General features: G+C 45.4%; 1 protein-coding gene across 18 annotated transcripts in view; it reads right to left on the bottom strand.

Moving 5' to 3' along the window:
• The window catches only part of TENM1 (teneurin transmembrane protein 1), a 1,198,498-nt gene that overhangs the window by 1,035,425 nt on the left and 149,805 nt on the right, over positions 1-13,268 (bottom strand). For 14 of the 18 annotated variants that reach the window (XM_053273531.1, XM_053273550.1, XM_053273549.1 and 11 more), the window contains exons 3-4: positions 12,452-12,630; positions 12,058-12,339 (exon numbers count right to left, since the gene is read on the bottom strand). The exons of 2 other annotated variants lie outside the window; for them this stretch is intronic. The gene's annotated coding sequence lies outside the window, so the exon portion shown is untranslated. The remainder of the gene's footprint in view (positions 1-12,057; positions 12,340-12,451; positions 12,631-13,268) is intronic. 2 more of the 18 variants (XM_053273532.1, XM_053273538.1) reach the window with 1 other exon arrangement.

The raw sequence follows: 13,268 nt of genomic DNA, 5'->3' as shown, positions 1-13,268 counted from the left end.
CAGATCTTGGGTGAGCACCTCCTTCCCTCAGCCAGGGCATTGAGAATGGGTCGTGGATGGGTATTCCAGCATGACAATGACCCAAAACACACAGCCAAGGCAACAAAGGAGTGGCTCAAGAAGAAGCACATGAAGGTCCTGGAGTGGCCCAGCCAGTCTCCAGACCTTAATCCCATAGAAAATCTGTGGAGGGAGCTGAAGGTTCGGGTTGCCAAACATCAGCCTCGAAACCTTTCTGACTTGGAGAGGATCTGCAAAGAGGAGTGGGACAACATCCCTCCTGGGTTGTGTGCAAACCTGGTGGCCAACTACAAGAAACGTCTGACCTCTGTGATTGCCAACAAGGGTTTTGCCACCAAGTACTAAGACATCTTTTGTGAAGGGATCGAATACTTATTTCCCTCACTACAATGCAAATCCATCGCTGACTTTTGGGCACTGGGCTTTTGAGGGTTTGTTTGTTGTTATTCTGTCTCTCACAGCTACAATAAACCTACCATTCCAATTATAGCCTGGTCATTTCTGTGTCAGAGGGCAAACGGACAAAATCAGCAGGGGATCAAATACTTATTTCCCTCACTGTATGTGAACATCAGCTGACAATACTAAACTGAATATAGAAGATACTGGACTCTATTGGTCCAGAGTATTGTCTTCTCTGTCAGCAGATCTTCAGTGAAGAACACCCTTTTTATTCAGCCTTCTGGCCAATGAGCTGTCCCTTGCTCTGTTTAAATAATCAGCTGTTTTTCTCTTGTTTTCATGTTTTTATCTTGCTGTTAACTGCTTTGGGGTCTTAGGACAAAGGGTGGTATATCTAAATAAATAAATAAATAATGTTGTTGTTATTACTACTATTACTTATATATCACTTTTCAACAAATAGTTCTCAAAAGCAGTTTGCATAGAGACACAATAAAATAATAAGATGGCCCCCTGTCCCCAAAGGGCTCACAGTCTAAAAAGATGCACCACCACGACACCAGCGCTAGCCACTGGAGGAAGGCTGTGCTGGGGCTGGAGAGGGCCGGTTGCTGCCCCGCTGCTAAACATAAGAGAATCACCAGTTTGAAAGGCACCTCTTTGTTCAGTTAGCAAGGCAATTCCCAAATTGTGTGTCACAAGAGATCTAGAAGATGGTCCCTTCTCCCAAAAAGGCCTAGAATCTAGGAGGGGGGGGACCCAAACAGGAGCCACCAGCAACAGCCACTATGAGGGAAGTGATGCTGGGGTTGAATAAAGCCCGTTGGTTTCTCCGCCGCTATAAGAGAATCACCACTTTGATAGGTGCCTCTTCATCTGGTAGCAGGGTTTCAAGCTAGGGTGTCTCTCAGCCTTCCTTCTAGACATCCTCTTAACTGGAGATACCAGGGATTGAATCTGGGACATTCCACATGCAAAATAGGCATGGACCTATAAACCCTCCCGACTTTGACCATTGTCTTTTGGCAAACGTCGAAGATATGCCAATCAGCAATCCTGGGACAGTGACAGCTTTTTTAAAGCCACCTTAAAGATATGTTGGCCATATTGCCTATTAATTAATTAATTAATATTATTATTGACTAACACACTTTACATTTGTCCACATGAGTGCATACCTGAGGATGGTCGGGGCTGCTTACTTGAACAAAAGTGCATTGTATGAAGCACACTTAAAAAGAAAAATAATTGGCATCTGTGGATTATTGTCCCACTTTTGCTCCTTTGCTTCTATACACAGACATAGCCCGCAAACATATGCTTCAAACTGCAGAGCTGTCTCTGATCTTTGTATGCACACACAGGAGAGCTCAATTTCAGCATTTTTCAGTGAAAAAAACCCCAAATGCAGGATGATTACTTCAGTTCTAGCATACTTAAAAGAAGAAAAAAAGAGAACAAAACAACACCTCCAGCTGAGCATATGGAAGGGTAGCTGCATATTGGCTATTGGGTACTGGAGTGTGTTTTGCAACTTGTGGAATACAAAAAGAACAAAATCTATTGGGTTTTAAGCCTGCTAAAAAAGAACTAAATACATCCCTCATGTTTGTTAAAACTCCGAACAAACAAGGTGTGTGATGTCTCCTAGTTTAATTTGAATATGAATCTATTCTAGGGGTTCATTTTTTAAAAGTTCAGAACATGAACCATATTAAAGAACCTGAATATCCCATTTTCTTCAGCTCTAGTTGCAATTTTCCCTTCTCGAGATAAAAACATGCCAGTTTGTTGAAAGATCAATTTCTGAGTTTTAATTTACTGGGTTTTTATGACGCTTTTAAAAAGATAAAGTGGAACTCTTTATCTTAATTGTGGCACTAGGCAAAAAAAAGGAGGGATAGCAAAATTGTCAGTTTAGTTGAATATTTATTCTTTTTAATTAACTGGGTGACTTTATAACTCAAAATCTTTCTTGCTCCTGCACACTTTTCAGTGTTACATGCATCAGAGTAAAATGATGTTACATCACTGATAAGCAGATCCAGCCAAAGACATCCACCCTGTATTGGAGGCAAGTGGTGAGCCCACCCTCCCACTCCCTCCCACATGCTTTGCATGCAGAAGGCCCCAGGTTTACTCCCTGGCAGCATCTCCAGGTAGGACTGGGAAAGACTCCTGCCTGAAACCTTGGAGAACCACTGCCAGTCAGTGTGGACTATCCAGAACTAGAAGGACCAAGAATAGCCAGTGGCAGCCCCGGTTCAGCCTGCCCCCAGCGGCCCCCCAGCCATGGCCCCTGTGTCTGCCGTCAGATGCAGTGTCTCCCATCAGATGCAGGGGGAGTGGTTTCACTCTCAAGCAGGGCCGCGCACCCCATTTCCGAGAAAATTCTGGCCAGTGCCACATTTGCAGCACGGCCGGGAGAAGCTCTCCCTGGTTTAAAAGACAGGGAGCCACATTCCCGGCTATGCTGTGAACATGGCACTGGCTGGAATTTTCTCAGAAATGAGGCGTGCAGCCCCTTTTGTGAGCAAAGCCTCACCCCTTGTGTCTGACATCAAATGCATGAGGGATGTGATCAGGGCACGAGGTGTGGCCCCTGAACATGGCGGCCCGGGATACTTGAACCCATTTGTGCAATGGTGGCTCTGCCCCTGGGTCTGGCTCAGTACTAGACAACTTCCTAACTCCTTCCCACCATTGCTTGTTTTCCCTCTCTCCTCCTCAAAGTCCCTTACCAGCTGCCACCACTACTGCTACTGCTCTTTGTCCTGCCCCTTGTCTTAGTGCTTTTCTTCTTCCCTAACCTTGTGCATCTGTCGGGGTGCGGGCAAAACCAATTTTTGCTGTTCGGTCTAAATTTGAATTGAATTCAAACCGGTTCAGTTGGACCAATTGGTTCAGTTGGACCCGTCCGACTGAACCCGCTTGAACCAGTTTGCTGGTTCGAGCAGTTCTAAAAGGGAATCTGGTGAGGATTTTTTACTTGATAACCAAAGGGGGATCGTCACTGGATTCCCCTTTACAGCTGCTCAAATCGGCAAACCTGTCCATGGGTGAACAGGTCTCAGTATGGACCCCTTGAGTAAGGGCCATTCTGGTCCACGATCGAACCATTTGAACTAGCCCAATTTGCAGCAGACCAGCTCCATTGCATACTGGTTCAGCACCCTCCTATACATTTGTCAACAAACAGATACATGTGGTCATCCATGGTTTTGGCAACTGTGGTTTTGTATAGCCATGGATAGGCCTTAGAGACCCAGTTTCCTTATCCATGGTATTAAAAACAGGCAATTTTCACCTATCTGCAGTTCCTGAGCCACCAGAAGTGACATCCGGTGTCCCTTCTGGTGGCATTTCCAGCGGCATCTCCTGTGTGGAGGCAGCACAGAGACATTTTGTGGCTTGTGCTTACAAAAAATAAACAGAAACCACTGTTCTGTGGTGTTTATTACCACAAAAATCAGCAAATAATCAGGCAGTCTGGAGGTTTAATGACTGATTGATTTTATTGGGGGGTTTGTAGGGTGGGGGCATTGCTGGAAAGCTGGAAAGTAAGGTACTGTGCTGTACTACCTTTATTTCTGCTTCCCTCCCACATTTTTGTGTGATTTTGGGCTTTTTTTGTGTCTGCAGTAACCTAACCTCCAGATTCCCATAGAGTTAAGGTTTCATTATTTGTGGTTTCCATGTTTGCAATTGTCGGAAAGAACGCAACACCCATAAATACCGAGGGCCTCCTGTATTAATGAAAGACACTGTACATTTCCAGTCAGTGGTCCCTCTAATTTTTTTCATTCCTCTGTGCGGAATGAGTTTTGTTCTGGGCGGCAATATCAAGGCACTGTGTGTGCACATGCATTCAGAGTGGGGCCTTCCTGATTCAACCTGCACAGGATCTAAAATTAACTGAGAGAACATCAGAAAACTTGTGAGTATGCACACACACACAAACGCCTTAGAGAGAACAGTCTCTCCAGCACTCTCTTCCATGGTGGCTCCAGGTTTCAACCTCAGCAAACTGCCCTCCATGGGGCCCCTCCAACCTGGGTTGGGCCCAAAAGAGTTGCTCCACCATCATCACTATACTTTAAGGTCGTTCACATGACCAAAGTGGGGAGGGCTGAGAAGAAGGCAGGATCCAACCTGGCTTCCTCCAGATGATCCAAGCTGCTTCTGGGATCCGCCACTCATGCGCTCACATGACTGGTGCAGAGATGGGTTCCTGAAGTGGGATGGGGAGGAGGAAGTCCTCCTGCATCCCACAATGCATGGCACAGGCAGTGGAGAGGCAGCCCTCCGCAATGCAGCAGCACGCCTCTCCGTGCCCCCATTTTGCCTTGGACTCTATCATAAACATGGCTCCCAGCTCCTGGAAGCAGCAGAAACAGCTCCAGGCACCCACACAACCTAAAGCTGAGGTAGAGCAACAGGGGTTTCTGCCCTACCTTGATTAAAGTGCACGTAAAGTTGATGGGCTAACCACTTAGGCAGGCATTGGGTAGGAGAAGTTCCTGTGGCTCCAGGCGCCCACAGTAGGCTGGCCATGTGAATGACCTTAGTTGCTGTGGGCACAGAGGTGATCTCGGGAATTAGCCATTAACCCTTCTGAGCGCCCTGGGCCCAGGTTAGTTGCCCATTGCTATTCAACCGATACTGGTCCTGTACTTGCCTCAAAAGGAAACAACCCTGGAAAAAGCCGCTCCTGAAGTTTCCTGACAGTTGGGGATACAGGGAGTACAAAACAATATCTGGATATTAATGGTGTTCCTAATAATCAAAATGCCACCACCTGAGAATGAATGACAAAGTGGGAACGCTTCATTACTGTCCTGTGTCATTGTAAATTTCCCCTGCAGTGTGTGGCACTGGCTATTGGACTGGATGGATCATTTATTTTTCTGATTAACAAAGGCTATTCAGAAGACACATATAATGTTGGGAGGATGGATTACTTCCAAATCAGAGTGGACAGAGAGAGGACAGTTGAGCAAATGTCTCTCTCTGTTTTTTTTAGCTCAAAATCATGAACACCATTTTCCACCCACTAAGATCTTTTCTGGCATAGTCAGGATTAACTTTTCAGCTATTCAACAGCAGCACACTGCACACCAAAGCAAAACAACAGAAGTTTACCAAATATTTTTCCCCATTGTGTAATAAGAAGTCTCTTTTTAAGTAGCTGCTAAATGTCTGGTGTTTCTTCTATTTACAGAAATTTTAAAAAATATTTTTTTTCTCTCCTACTAAAACACACAACACATTTGCCTTGAATAGCAAGAGGAGGAGGGCTGTAAAACAGCCCAAAGCAACTAAACAGACCTTATTTAGAAGACAACAATGCTTTTTTTAAAAATTCATTAAAATGCAAGTGATAAACATTGTCACAGGAGAAGCTTTGTCATCTTGGGAAATCAGATTTAGAAGGGAAAATGTTAAATTGCACCCAACAACTAGAAGATACACAGTATGTTCATGCAGAGACTCCTGTTCCAATGTATTCGTTTTAAAAAAGTATAGATGTATGTATCATTTTAGGCTAATTTTCTGTTTTAAAACATGCAGATTTTCTTTTTTTAAACAAAATAAACAAAGCCACTAGTATACTGCAAAGCAAATATTCTCAAATATGAACTTGTTAGTCAAACATCACAAAGAGGCCTCCAGTGATCTCTTCTCCAAAGGAAGCCAGAAACTGAGAACTGCTACTCCACTGGGAGAAGTGGGGAGCACATGTAACATTATTATATGTCTGTGCTTTGGAACATTAGGGTCTTAGGAACTGGATTGTGGTGGCCTTGGCAAGATTGCACCCAGCAGCATATTCACACACCAGGAGTTCCACAATCAATGGTCAGAAGATTTATCAGAAGCCATAGCCAAGTGCACAGGGCTGAAAGTCAAACTGGAGAATTAAGCCTGAATATGGAATCAAAGTGATCAGCATGACTTGAAGACAGGAAGGCATTGCCTGGAGATGAAGGCAGAGAAGCTCAGGAACATGTCCAGAGTCAAGCCAGGAACAAGCGGCTTCATTCCATGAAGGAGCAGAAAGACTGAGGTCAGGAAGGAACCAGAACAAGGCTCTGCTGGGAACTCAGTCCAAGAATGGGCAGCGGCACAGAAGAGTAGCCAAGACTGAGGCACTGGCCACATTCACATGTAACGCAGAACCGTGGGTCCAATGGACCCGTGGTTCTGTACCCCGCTCCACCCACTCTCCTGCCCAATTCAGACATTCAAGAGAGCTGGCTCTCTGCAGTCAGCAAAACTGCAGAGAGTTGGGGGAGCTGTCTGTCTGGGTTCCCTTCTTTACTGAAGGACAGCCCCCACAGCCAATCATGCTGGAGTTGAGGGAGGAGCTTCCTCAACTCTGGTTCTGGGGCCAGAAGCCTGCAGTTCCAAATTCGGACATACCGCAGGCTGCCTGGAACCGCAGGCTGCGGCAACGAAACTCACTGCAAGCTGTGGATTCAGACTGGAGTTCCAGTTCTGAATGCTTGGTTTCATTGCCATGCCCGACTCTAATTCCCTGCAGAACCACAGGCCTATTCAACTGCAGTGCCACGTTATGTGCAAATGTTACCACTGTGTCTTTCCTAAGCAGAGAACCAAGCACAGTTAGGGTTGTGATCTAAAATCAAATATTGTCTTCCTGTGATCTAGCTTTCAGAAACTTGTTGACAGTCAGAATTTTGAATCTGTGTATATACTAGCAAATCACTAAATCCCATACCAACAGAGCTGCTGGATCCAGAGACTGGAACAGACCTGTAGCAGACAGACAGACAGTGAACAGCAGCACAACTTTGCAGCTGGAGGTCTGAATGGTCCATTGGAGCATTTCTCTCCCCCATGGCAGCTCAATGGATTTTGAGCTGCAAAACCTATGCTCTGCTTGCTACAACAACTTTGATAAAAGGGTTGCCAAACAGATGGAGCGCTGGAGCAGAAGGTGCAGCCTCTGCCTGTTACCCACCATCAACCTGCTAGCTGATAAGCCTGAACCATTTCAGCCTCCTTATGGAATGGGCCATTTCATGAAAGGAAGCTATTGTCCTTCAAATATGGGGTGGCTGTTATCAGGTGTTGCAAGTGATTGCTGAAGGATTTGATACACCTGTTGCTAGAAAACCTACACACTAAAGCAGGGGTGGCCCTACAGCTGTTGTTGGAGGGCCATGGGAGTTGTAGTTCAACAACAGCTGGATGGCCAAGTGTGCCCACCCCTACACTAAAGGGGGAATTCTGGCATTCTGTGAGCCAAATGAGTAAACTGGTTGTGTTCCAAGCTATTAATTGCCCCATATTGGACTCTAAATGTCTAGAAAGGGAGATCAGCAATAACAGTGCAGAAACAGGTTCTTTAGCCATTGTTTTTTTAATTAGTTTTCATAAAATAAAAATGGGTAGAAATATCTGTTTTTGCACTGTTATTACTGGTCTCCATTTCTACAAATATTTAAAAAGATGCATTTCTTATAAATTATAAATATATCTCGCCTTTCAACTTCATAGAAGAGCTCGAAGGTGGCTTACAAGGATTAAAAATATAAAAATAAAAATCCATCCAATACACCAGCAGAATCAACAGCAACCAAATGATATATCACAGCCACAAATCTGGCCGGATTTTGGCTTAAACAACAGTGATTGGCATCCTTTCTATGTTGCACTAGATAGTGCTGCTACATCGAGTGTTTGTGTTCCAGACTAGTATTGCACTAGTATTGCACCAGACTAGTACAGTCATCATAGGAACATAGGAAACTGCCATATACTGAGTCAGACCATTGGTCTATGTAGCTCAGTATTGTCTTCACAGACTGGCAGCGGCTTCTCCAAGGGTGCAGGAAGGAATTTCTCTCAGCCCTATCCTGGAGATTCAGCCAGGCAGGGAACTTGGGACCTTCTGCTCTTCCCTGAGCAGCTCTATTCCCCGAGGGCAATACCTGACAGTGCTCACACATCAAGTCTCCCATTCATATGCAACCAGGGCAGACCCTGCTTAGCTATGGGGACAAGTCATGCTTGCTACTACAAGACCAGCTCTCCTCTCCTAGACCAGCTCTCCTCTCCCTCGCCCAGGGGCGTAGCTAAAATTGAGCGAAAGGGTTCAAAGAACATGGGCCCTCAGCTCCTAAGGGCCCTCCAGCTCCACCCCTCCCTATTTTCTTCATTATCTCCCTCACTCTGGGGGGCCGCCAGAGAGAGTGATGAACATGGACCCCCTCTCCCCTAGCTATGCCTCTGCCCTCACCAACCATGGTTTTGAGTATCCGTGACTGTTAAATTGCCAACTGTGACCTAAGTATCTGCGGTTGGCAAGATTTTTTAATAATTTGGGTTCCCCACCCTGCAATTTGGGGGGATTTGGAGGTTCAAACTGCTCATTCCTCTTGATGACCCTTGCTGATCCTTGCCAACGTCCAGAGTTGCACCTAAGTAATTTTGGAGCCTGGACTTAAAGGCCTTTGGACCCCACCCCCTGCAAATTAAGCACCATCACACTCCGCTGGGCAACCACACCACCCAGGACAGACTAAAGAGGATCTGGGGGCCCCCAGGGATTGTGGAGGCCCTGGACTTTGGCCCTGAAGACCAGAGGTAAGAGCTCCTCTGCCAACTCCTCATGATTTAACCTGCCTTTGGGTGATTTGGGGGGGGGGGTTCCAAAAATTTCAATCTGCTCACTCCTCTTGTGACTCTTGGTGATTTTAAGAGATTCTAGGTGACTTTTAGCTTTTTTTGGGGGGTGTAATTTTTTCCTTCATTTTTCAGTCTTTTCATGACCACGGTCTAACCCCCTGTTTTCCATTGACTTTAATGCCTCGCCAACCATGAATTTGCCAATCGCGGGGTTTTCCTGGGACGGAACCCTTGTGGTTGGCGAGGGAGAACTGTAATGTCCTTCTGCAACCTGTGGTGCATCTCCTGGTGTGAAATCTCTTCCTCTGTCCATATGCATTGCAGGGAATAATACAAACCCACCCACTCTCAAGCATGGCACTTGTGCAAATGGACTAAGAGCACAAGAGATTGAGCTACTTTGAATGTCTTTTCAGCTCCATGACCCTTTGGCATGTGCTCATCTTTGTTCCTTGCTCCAATTAGTCCAGATGTCAGCCAGCATATTTTGCAGATAATGAAAAATATCCAGGATTGGGGCCAGATGGATATTTCTGGGCAAAAAGTTCCATCAGCTGGGCACAATGGCCAAAAAGTCTTTTGCCCTTGCCCCCGCCAAACAACTCCATTTAAGTTGGTGATGAGTCTCGTATCAGATCCTCCTCAACTGAGTGCAAGGTGCTGGCAGTGACGAGCTCTCCTTCACTAGAAATTTGCAAACCAAAGCTGGACAGCCATATGCCAGTGCTGTAGGAGATTCCTGTACTGAGCAGAGCAGGAGCAGAACTATGATTGGGCAGATGGGTTCAAATATCCCAAGCCACCCAGCTCCTAAGAGCCACTTGGCTTCCCCCTGCCACTGCCCCAATTTTCTTCGCAAGGGAGAGAACAAAGAAAATGACTGGCCAGCAAGGAAGCTGGCTGGGAAATGAACTTAGGTAGGCCACATGGGCCCTTCCAGGTGTGGGCCACACCCCCTGTGTGTGACATCACACAAGGGGGTGTGGCTGATGCACACAAGGGGCTGCCGGGGAGAGGGGTGAACATGATCCCCCTCTCTCCTAGCTATGTGCCTGGGGCAGAAGTTGAACTAGCCTTCTAAGATCCTATGATCTATGGTATAAGATATACATGGGTGAAAGTGGTCCTTCTGATAACCTCGTCCCAAAAGTTTTAGGGCTTTGCAGGCAAAAAACCACCACCCTAAATTGTGCCTGGAAGCAAACTGGCCGCCAATGTAGTTGGTACAAAAGTGGAGTGACAGGCTCTACAAAATTAGCTCAGCTAACACCCTAGCAGCAGCACTTTGAACAAGGTCACAGTATTGCCCTCAGCCACCACATTAAATAGGAACACTTGGAAAGAATTTAAACCTTAGAACAGAACAAGTAAATTTTGCCCTAAAGAAAAGAGATGCACTCGCAAAGATAAGATGTTTTATATTCCATACCATTCATGTAAGAAAAGCCAATCAAAAACATATTTCTTTTTTTAAGAGCTGTGTGTATGAACATGGGAGGCATGAAAATCCATTGAAATGAATGTCCTACGCAGAGCTTCAGACTCCAAGAAGCTCAGATAAGAAACCCTGCCAAAGAACGAAAAAAAATTCCTTGCGAATCTACAGAATCGCACAAGTGCAGTGAATGCCCACATCTGCATTCCGATCCTATTTCCAAAAGCATCTGATAAAAATCAGCCATCAGCATGAAAAGGAAAAGTGAAAGTGTTTTTGCTTCATTACAGTCTTATCTTCCAAGGTCGTCAGTTTTGTTCCAACATATTCTGCTTACAATGAGAAAGAGTGAAGACTTGGCTGATGTTGGTCCCTCAAGGAACCACTTAAATTCCAATGCATTTTGGTGTGTCCCTCCTGTCCTCTTGGATTCCCATGCCTTTCATACCAACACACAACTGGTACAGGTGGACCTCAGTATTTATGGGGGTGCCATTCTGGGCTCCAGCTGCGGATATGGAAGCCGTGAATATTAAGTTAAGGGAACCGATGGGATTGTGGGAGTTAGGTTCCCAGGCGGCTGAAAATTGGCCGAATTTCATGGGGGGGACCTGTATACCTTGCCCTACTGCTCTCTCTGAATTGTTTTGTGCCCCCAAATAAGCTGAAAATCAGCTGAAAATTGGCGTGGTCCCCCCCCCTATTTTTTTTACAAAGACAGGAGCCATTCTGTGGCTCTGTCGAGGAAAATGGCAGCTGGAAATGACCTCCACAGTCATTTCTGACCACCTCAAACCCACAAATATGTGAGGTCGGCATCCCAAGGTCGGGTGTCTTTCTCCCGACCGCAGATACGTGAATCCGCTGATATGGAATCCACAGATAATGAGGTCCACCTGTATACACGGGAATAAACACAAAAACAAAATTGTTATCTGTTATGTCAGTGCTCTTCATTGCAAGGCTTGATCCGAGATAGTCCAGAATCCTGCCTCATGCAGTGGCCAACCAGATACATCCAGGAACCCTGCTAGTGGGGAAAAGAAGGCAACTACCCCCTCCCATTTTGGAGTGGATTATAACATGCTGAGGCCTAAGCTATGTCAAGCTTATAAATCCCCACAGCATTACAAAAGAAATTATTATTCTAACAAAAATCACAGTGAAAATATTAATAATAAAGCTTTATCTTTATGTACATACTTGGCAAAGACTGCAGAACCAAACTCATTCTGTATCAAATTTCTGATCCAGGCTCAGACTTTTGAAAAACCACACCCAGGTCTAATGAAATTTTGAATCAACTCACAGTTATTTCTGCACAGGTTTATAAACTCAATATGATACATAATTGTGTTGCCTTGTAAGTATATCTTTGTCTTATCAGGATGATAATGGCTGCCTTCGGCCATAATGCAAAACTGGAGGCAACTGTGCCAGAGGTTCAAGATTAAGGTCGTCCGCATCATGGGCAAACCCACGGTTTCATCACCAAAGCAAGGGTCAGTTTCAGCCCCCAAACCTGAATATGAATCTTCGGTTACCTCTTGGTTTTGCTACCATAACCTCAGGTCCAGAAGTGGCACCGTGTCGTCCGAGTCCTGCCGCTGTGTGAAGCCAGAGTTGAAGGTAGGAAACTCCTCCCTCTCCTCTTCACAAAAGGCTGCTGCGACTTTCTTTCATGCAAAGGAGGACTCCCGCGCAGCCAGTTCCTGCCCCCTTACAGTCTCCCAGCCTCCAGATCGGGACCCACGGTTTTCCATTATGTGCAAAGGCAGACAATGTCTGTTTTAGAATCTTTTTTCCTTTCTCCTTTATTTCTCAACCTGTATGCAAAACTTGAAATGTAGTCCACTTCCTTTTTTGTAATTCAGAGGCCCCTCATAAGGGGAGGCCCTAAGCTATAGCTTACTTAGCTTGTGCCTAAATCCAGCTCACCTGGTGTTCATGGGCATGCCCCTTCTGATCCTGTTGGAAATATACCACCATCCAGGCTAGTAGTAGTTGCTAGCCTTATCCTCCATTAATTCGGCAAATCCCTTTTAAAAACCATCTAGATTGGTGTTGGCCAGTGAAAAACATTTCACATGTATTATCTTGTCATAATCCTTACAATGCTGTAAAATAAATGAGCATTGTTATCTCTAAATTGCAGATGGGAGGCTAAGAGGGAGTGCTTTGACAAGGGCCACCTAGTGAATTCACAGCAGAGCAAGATTTGGACCAGGAATGTATAATAGCTACCACGCTAGATCAGCTCTCTAGGGCAGGGATTCTCAACGGTGGGTCCCTAGATGTTATTGGACTTCAACTCCCATAATCCTCAACCAAAGGCCACTAGGGCCGGGGATTATGGGAGTTGAAGTCTAATAACATCTGGAGACCCAACGTTGAGAATCCCTGCTCTAGAGCATGTAGAGAAGTTTTTTCTGAGGTGTGAATTCTCAGTCTATCATAGCAAATGAGATTTTTTTCAATTAAACAACTCTCTTGACCCCACTTTCACTTTTTCACACTTTCCTTTACTATGAATAATATGAGGAAGTAATCAATTTAGCACACTTCACCTTATGAAGACAAACCTCATACAAATAAATTCACCAAAATTCCCCCCTCTGCCCAATCACTCTTAAATTGGGGATGGGTGGTTGCCTCCAGCCATTAGGCACTATCTACCAGCCCACCCCACTCCTTTGGGGCAGATCCACTTTCTGCCCCCAATCTGCCCCAAAGACACCCAAACTTCAAAAATTCT

This window comes from Hemicordylus capensis, chromosome 11 (assembly GCF_027244095.1).
Source record: "Hemicordylus capensis ecotype Gifberg chromosome 11, rHemCap1.1.pri, whole genome shotgun sequence".
NCBI lineage: Eukaryota > Metazoa > Chordata > Lepidosauria > Squamata > Cordylidae > Hemicordylus > Hemicordylus capensis.
Note: the sequence above shows the minus strand (reverse complement) of the source record. Positions and strands in the feature narration are given on the sequence as shown.